Source organism: Coregonus clupeaformis, unplaced genomic scaffold (genome assembly GCF_020615455.1).
Source record: "Coregonus clupeaformis isolate EN_2021a unplaced genomic scaffold, ASM2061545v1 scaf1880, whole genome shotgun sequence".
NCBI classification, from domain to species: Eukaryota; Metazoa; Chordata; class Actinopteri; order Salmoniformes; family Salmonidae; genus Coregonus; species Coregonus clupeaformis.
In genome coordinates this window covers 96,538-104,625 of record NW_025535334.1, presented here as the reverse complement: position 1 = coordinate 104,625, position 8,088 = coordinate 96,538, and the positions used below count along the sequence as shown (strand labels likewise).

The 8,088-nt window shown below is 44.5% G+C and overlaps 1 long non-coding RNA gene across 1 annotated transcript; it reads right to left on the bottom strand.

The window, feature by feature from the left end:
- Window positions 1-744: 744 nt before the first annotated feature.
- On the bottom strand, window positions 745-1,366 carry LOC123487912. The gene is made up of 3 exons (XR_006659903.1): window positions 1,175-1,366; window positions 966-1,055; window positions 745-845 (listed from the first exon to the last, which is right to left on the bottom strand). It is a non-coding gene; the product is annotated as an uncharacterized LOC123487912 (long non-coding RNA).
- Between the last annotated feature and the right edge of the window lie 6,722 nt (window positions 1,367-8,088).

Genomic DNA, 8,088 nt, shown 5'->3' with positions numbered 1-8,088 from the left:
GAAGTCAAGAGGTGACTGAATGTTCTAACATTCTAACTAAGATAAACACCAATCTCTCTCTCTGACTCAGACTTCCTCACAGACAGATAGACCCCCTGACAATTCTCCCCAAAGCTGTGTGACATGTCTTCAAAACCAAGGGGACCTGCTAGCCAATCATAGCTCACCATTTATGTTTAAAATAAGTAAATGACAGTGCATTTGTATTCTAGTTTAGCAGATGCTCTTATCTAGAGTGACAATCAGTTCATTCAACTAAAGTAGGTAAAACAGTATATCAACAGGAAAAACAACAGAACCAAGACAAAAGCCTTTATATTTTTTGAGAGCATCTACTGTATGTAGTACTTAGTTGATGAAAGCGACAACCAATAGTGAAACTAGTGTAAATCTAACTATGTGGAGAAGAATCCAGAGGCAACACCTACACAACTTCTATACCAGTAGTTTGGCTGCTAACAACACATGAAGTGTAACTATTCCTTCCTTAGAAATGAACTAATATCCACTATTCTAGGAGTAAACTAAGATATACTGCAATTGGAAATTCACAACATCAAATATTTAACTTAATTAAAATATGAGACTAGAAAATATTATGGAAACTGAAAAGTCTGGGATATAATGTCCATTGAGGGTCTTAACGGTTTTCATCTGTCTGCTTCACGCAAACAATAAGTTGATTAACTAAAGTTGAGCCAAAGACGTGTGGTTTCTATATCAGCAGGGTACAGGCAACAAAGACAGCCAGCTGTCAAGTCACTTCATACCTCTTTCATGGTGAAAACGTCTTTGTCTGCACCTGCCTGCTGTAATAAGATGTGCAGTTTCTCTTTTGGTCGTACCTGGGAAAAAATAGCACATAAAACAAAAACGTTATTTTAGATTCAATGTCATTGTAAACAAATATGATGTAAAATGTGTGATAGAGAGAGAGAGGGAGAGCTATTTAAGTTAATACTTACAAGTTTCTCATTGTCCAACGTATTTATTTGGGAACCAGTTCTATGCCATTCTGACATTCTCTCACAATTCTCTGCCATTCTGTCTTTCACCTGTTGAAGAGTAGAGCAAAAAATACATTTAAAATGTCAAAGTTAACATGCAATGCCTTATAAAAGTATACAATTACATACACGTCAAGACAAGCTTTGGAAGACAGAAACAAGCTTACCTATCTAAATAAATAGAAGTACTAAAGAGTAGACGTCCCTTATACACACACACACACATCTCTATAATACACCCTTCATATTCTGTACATAAAGTGCTTCAGCTCGGATGCTAGCAGTAGGAACCACTTCCCCGTTTCCCCGGGATTTAAATAGGCTCGGAAAGACATGTCAGGGCTAGCATTGCTCCGGCTGTTGACGCCGATGTAGGGCTAGCAGTAGGAATCACTTCCCCGTCTCCCCGGGATTTAAATAGGCTCGGAAAGACATGTCAGGGCTAGCATTGCTCCGGCTGTTGACGCCGGTGTAGGGCTGAAGCCAGATTACTAACCTCCCTTGACATGTCGAAGCATGACGAGCACACCGCTTTGAGTCACCCACCTAGCGGCCACCCTGCGTCTGTGCACCCCCCTCCACCCTTAGTGCCGAGTTGGATATGCCCGGCATGTCCCAGTTTACTACAGCTCCGCATTATGTAATAATCAGCTGTCAGACTGACGTGGGCAGGTTTGGAGGAAGGGTGTCTCGAATGGTTGCTTTGTAGGTTCCTGGACTCTTATCTTCCATTTTGTTTTCGATCTTAAAAAATTAGTGTAGGAAATAGGGATTTGGTTAAAGAATCTGGCAATGTCTGTATATATATTTATTTTTTAAAGAAGTGAATGTCCAGGGTTTTCAATAACAAAATCTGGTCACTTATTTCCTTTCACATATTTCTTATTTTCATCCAAATTATTCCAACGGAAAAAATGGTATTTGGGTAAGAAAGGGCTATAAAAAACTGATGCAACTTAAATATATTAATTTAATGAGGGGATTTAATTAAATATTTTAGCACACATGCAGGCTTATAGCTTGACAAAACAGATGAAAAGGAACTGGCTTTTCTAGCTAGCTTGTAAACCAATTCAAGTTACACTAGCAATTTTATTTTCCAATGCATGTAACATTGGGTTAACCACAGTGTATTGATGTATTCTGAATCAAAGACATGTTTACCAATTATGCTAAACTTATTAGCTAGCTTGCCAACATAGCTAGCATCGTTAGCATCGCTAGCACGCTAACCCTTAGCTAGCACGCTAACCCTTAGCTAGCACGCTAACCCTTAGCTAGCACGCTAACCCTTAGCTAGCACGCTAACCCTTAGCTAGCACGCTAACCCTTAGCTAGCACGCTAACCCTTAGCTAGCACGCTAACCCTTCGCTAGCACGCTAACCCTTAGCTAGCACGCTAACCCTTAGCAAGCAGTAAATAAGTATAAGGTAGAAACATGCAAAGTAACAATTGCACATTTATGAATTGTTTGGATAAGCCTACCAATTTCAATGTCATGACGCAGTATATCTGACACAACATTGTCAATGCATGTTGGATTCCACCGAAAGACATTTGTGAGCTAACATTAATTAATTCAAAATAAAGACAACGGGAACATGCATTGCTTGCCAATACACCAAATACAAATCCAATTTTAGCTAAAATATTGGTTAGCAGTTTAGTTAATAGCTTACCTTCTTGCATGAATGTAAACATCAGCAACCATCCTCCTCTTCCTTCAAAAGGTGCTGCCCAGCTACTTTACTGGTGATTGTGCTCAAGGCAGAGACAGGCTTGCCAGGTCAATTGCTAATTTCTAAGAAGTCACTCAAAACCTGCCTTCAAAGCCTGAAAACTAGCACAATTTCAGCAGATTACAGGGAAATTAATAAATGTTTTAAAATGCCATGTTGGTAAAGTTGCAATATAGAAGTAGTATAAAACCTTGCACCCAGCGACCAAAACCTTTCACCTGCAGCAAAGTTTCCAAAGTACCTCAATAAACCACAAAAAAATCATACATGGCAACCCTGGGCAGAGACGTGTTGACCTGTGAAACTTTTGGTTGTGCACTCTGCAGAAGTCAGATATTTGTGGCTAATGTTAACATTCTGTGGAGGTCACCTGATCCTAGATCTGTGAAAAGGTTGACAACAACACAGTTTATGTTTGTGTTAGAGAGCACATTACAGGCCTGTCTGAATTTTATTTAGTCATTTGAAATCACATATTTTAATGTTAAGCTTTGATTTGTAACACTAAATGTTTTGTCAGTGCATAGTATTCTGCAAGACAATCTGTGGAACATTTTCATATTAGTGGTACATTTGAGTGAGATTTTGAGCTAGCGGTTGGAATTTTGATACATTGTATGACACACCCTACACTACAGCCAATCAATGATCAGCCTCCCATCCCCTTCTCTGCTCCCATCCCCCTCTCTGCTCCACTCCACCAAGTCAAACATATAAGCCAACTACAGTGGGGAGAACAAGTATTTGATACACTGCCGTTCTATATCGTGGAGCTCCGCCCCATAGGGGAGCTCTGCTCCTAATGGTTTACCCTCTGCCCTAAGGCAGCAGCAGCCTGAGACAAAATTATGCACACACCTACAGCCAATAGGAGTACAGGTGTCCCTATAAGAGGGGGTGCCTCCCCTCAATCAGCCTCCCTTTTTCTTCAGCGACTGGACTAGACTGAAGAAGCCAAGAAGAGACGAAGAGAAGACTCAGGACGAAGAAAACGCCGTCGATTTTCCAGATCATCGACGTCGTCCTACAATGAGCACACCAAGCTTATCCATAGGGTAAGTATTTAACAAAAGCTATTTTCAGAGCTCAATGTCGCTGTTCCCCTTGGCGGCTGTCGACCCCCCCGACATATGTTTCGTGGGTTGAGGGACACAGCACGCCAGGGACAGCTTCATTAATCCCCCACTATGCGCCCTCCTTTTTGAAGGAGTGGAAGCAGCGTTGGGCATTTTTAGGGAGGATATTCCTCTTGAGGATGTGCTATCAGTGTTAGTCTCAGCTTCTGAGGCATCATCTGAAGGCGCTGACTCAGGAGATGACAGGGCTATTGGGGAAGAAATGAATATTCTATTGGAACATTTCATTACACTGACCCAGATGTTTAACACCCCTTTTCCTTCGGGAAATTGTGAGGTCATTACATCCCTGGATGATGACGCCACAGCCTCTCTGTGCCTGAATTCTCAGGTCTCATTGAGTGGGCTGCTAAACAGCGGGAGATTAAGCTGCCCCCCATTCCCTCCAACCCGGAAGTGGATATGAGGAAGGGCGGCCGTTACTCTCGCTACAGCTTGGCGTCAGACGGCGTTCTCCAGCAGCAAGGGAGCGGGCCTCGTCCCCCCCCTGCAGCGCCAGAGGTGCCGGCGAGAGAGGTCATTAAAGCGTCATCCTGGCATCACCCGAAGGGCGGCCAGAAGAGACGCCGTTTATGACAGGCGAGGGGGAGAGAACGGAAGACGGCACAGCGCCTGCTGTGACCGAGCCCACTGTCCCCCCCCACTCTACCGTTGAGTGTATGGAGGAGAATGTTTTTTGTTGATGTGTGTAATAAAGAGTTGGCTCTACTTGACACTGTCAAAAAAGAGCCCCTTTTCCATAATACATCCGAGAGCGTTCGACCTTCCTCACTCTCGCTCTCTCTCTTACCACTATGAGTGCAGCTCAGCCCACCATGGTGCGTTGCTGAATGCACACATAAGGCAGGTATATAAAAGGTATTAAGTGTACCTTATAAAGACCTCACTTTACAGACTCCTAGGAGTGCTGTAGTGAGTGTCTCACATAGCAGGCTGCAGTCTCAGCCAGATAATGGCATGATGACGCGACCGCTATTCGGGACGGCGCTCTGTCTCAGGCTAACGCCTCAGTCAGTGCAGTTCAGACCCGTGCTGCGTTCACGGAGGGCCTGATTACTACGGTTACGGGCGTAACCAACGTATCGGCGCCCCCGTTTTCTCTCAGAACGCGCTGATAATAACCAAATTGGGGATGGCGCACTATCACAGACTAAGGTCTCTGTTAGTACGACCCAGACCCATGCTGCGTTCAAGAAGGGTCCGATTACCACGGTCACGAAGGTGCCCAGTGTATCGGCGCCCCCACCTTTTTCTGAACGCGCCCAGGCTCACCACACTGAGTGTAGTTCAGCCCACCAGAGGTGCAGAGCTGAACGCACACAGGAGGTGAAAGGAGGTATAATACCTAGACGCCGTCTTGGTTTATCTCAAAGAGACCTCACATTACAGACTCCAAGGAGTACTGTAGTGAGTGCCTCTCATAGCAGGCTGCAGTCTCAGTCAGGAGACATGATGACGCAGCCGCTAGTTGGGGATGGCGCACTATCGCAGACTAAGGTCTCGGTTAGTGCGATTCAGACCCATGCTGCGTTCACGGAGGGCCCGATTACCACGGTCACGAAGGTGCCCAGTGTATCGGCGCCCCCACTTCCCTTTGAACGCGCTAATACTCACCACACTGAGCGTGACTCAACCCACCAGGGGTGCAGAGTTGAACACACACAGAAGGTGAAAGTTAAGAAGGTATCAAGGCGCCGCCTTGTTTTTACCTCATAGAGACCTCACACTACAGACTTCTAGGAGTACTGTAGTGAAGGGCTCTGATAGCGAATTGCAGTCACCTAAGATGACGCAATCGCTTGCTGGGGATGGTGCCCTGCCGCAGGCTGTGGCCTCGGTCAGCGCAATTCAGACCCGCGATGCGTTCAAGGAGGGCAGGAATACGACGGTTACGGGTTTAACCGATGTCCCTACTCCTCTTTCTTTCTCAGAACGCATTTCCTCTCCCTTTCACGGGAGGCCCACCTTGGGCTGTTCCACCACTTTAATGTTGGGGAACAGTGGCGGTAAGGGCCATAGAGGCATACAGGTCCTTCCTACTGGATGCACCACAGCTTCGCGCCCAGCCACTTTCTCTGCATTGCTGGCAGTGGCGAAGAAGCTGCACCCTCTCACGCTGGCTAGAACAGACGTTGCAGAAGGGTTATGCTCTCCAATTCCACCGGAATTGTCAAGCAAAGAGGCACTGAGTTTGAAGGTAGGGCCTTGAAATACATCCACAGGTACACCTCCAATTGACTCAAATTATGTCATTTAGTCTATCAGAAGCTTCTAAAGCCATGACAACATTTTCTGGAATTTTCCAAGCTGTTTAAAGGCACAGTCAACTTAGTGTATGTAAACTTCTGACCCACTGGAATTGTGATACAGGGAATTATAACAATTGTTGGAAAGATTACTTGTGTCATGCACAAAGTAGATGTCCTAACCGACTTGCCAAAACTATAGTTTGTTAACAAGAAATTTGTGGAGTGGTTGAAAAATGAGTTTTAATGACCCCAACCTAAGTGTATGTAAACTTTTTTCTTTGTCATTTAGCAGACGCTCTTATCCAGAGCAACTTACAGAAGCAATTAGGGTTAAGTGCCTTGCTCAAGGGCACATCGACAGATTTTTCACCTAGTCCGCTCGGGGATTAGAACCAGCGACCTTTCAGTTACTGGCACAATGCTCTTAACCACTAAGCTACCTGCCACCTGACTTCAACATTTATATTTGCGAGAAAAACAAAACAAATGGGGGATTGGAAGTGATGCAGACAATTACATTGATGGAAGTTACAATCTATCTGCAATATTAAAGCCGATCTACCCCCTAAAAAATAAATACAAATACAAATAAAAAAACACTACGTGCCATTGGAACACAGGACTGATGGTTGCTGATAATGGGCCTCTGATCAATTGGATGTTATTTTAATGGACAAAAAAAGTGCTTTTCTTTCGAAAACAAGGACATTTCTAAGTGACCCCAAACTTTTCAACGGTACTGTATGTGGTAGTAGAGTAGGGGCCTGAGGGCACACACTTAATATGTTGTGAAATCTGTTATGAATGTATTGTAATGTTTTTAAAATGTATAACCGCCTTAGTTTTGCTTTGCCTTGGCAGCAGCTAATGGGGATCCATAATAAATAGAAATACATAGTATCATAGCACTCACAGCCTTCCAATGGGGATCCATAGTATCATAGCACTCACAGCCTTCCAATGGGGATCCATAGTATTATAGCACTCACAGCCTTCCAATGGGGATCCATAGTATCATAGCACTCACAGCCTTCCAATGGGGATCCATAGTATTATAGCACTCACAGCCTTCCAATGGGGATCCATAGTATCATAGCACTCACAGCCTTCCAATGGGGATCCATAGTATCATAGCTCTCACAGCCTTCCAATGGGGATCCATAGTATCATAGCACTCACAGCCTTCCAATGGGGATCCATAGTATCATAGCACTCACAGCCTTCCAATGGGGATCCATAGTATCATAGCACTCACAGCCTTCCAATGGGGATCCATAGTATCATAGCTCTCACAGCCTTCCAATGGGGATCCATAGTATCATAGCACTCACAGCCTTCCAATGGGGATCCATAGTATCATAGCACTCACAGCCTTCCAAGGAAAAAAATATGTGACATTTATGGTCTGTTTACACTTATTTTAGAGGCTATTTATACCAGAAATTGGTATACAACCCGTATAAACTGTATTTATAATCATATGACAATATTTTAGGTTGACAATAATTATATTACACAATTTCTGATATATCAGGATTATGCCTCTACTGCTATTCATTCCAATTAGACTGGTTCGGATTTCTCCCTGACCAATATGGCTGCCATTCTAGAACTGAGGGTTTATGAAATAGCCCGTCTAGTAATTTTATTAGGATCTTTATGGTTCAGGACTCACCAGCACACTTGGTCCCGGGCTCTGAGTGGAGGTCCGGGAATGTGTTTGAGTGTGTGTTTAGTATGTAACTTCCTTCAGGACTCACCAGCACACTTGGTCCTGGCCCTGAGAGGAGGCCCCGGGGCCCCAGTCCCTCCATCCAGGGGTCTGGTCAACAGCACACTGATCTCATAGTCTGTGTCTGGGGTCAGGTGGCCAATCTTATGGGTGGTCTTGTCCACTGGCTGCAGGTCATACATGGTCCCTGACATGGTGCGGTACTCCACCTGGGATAGGGGGTT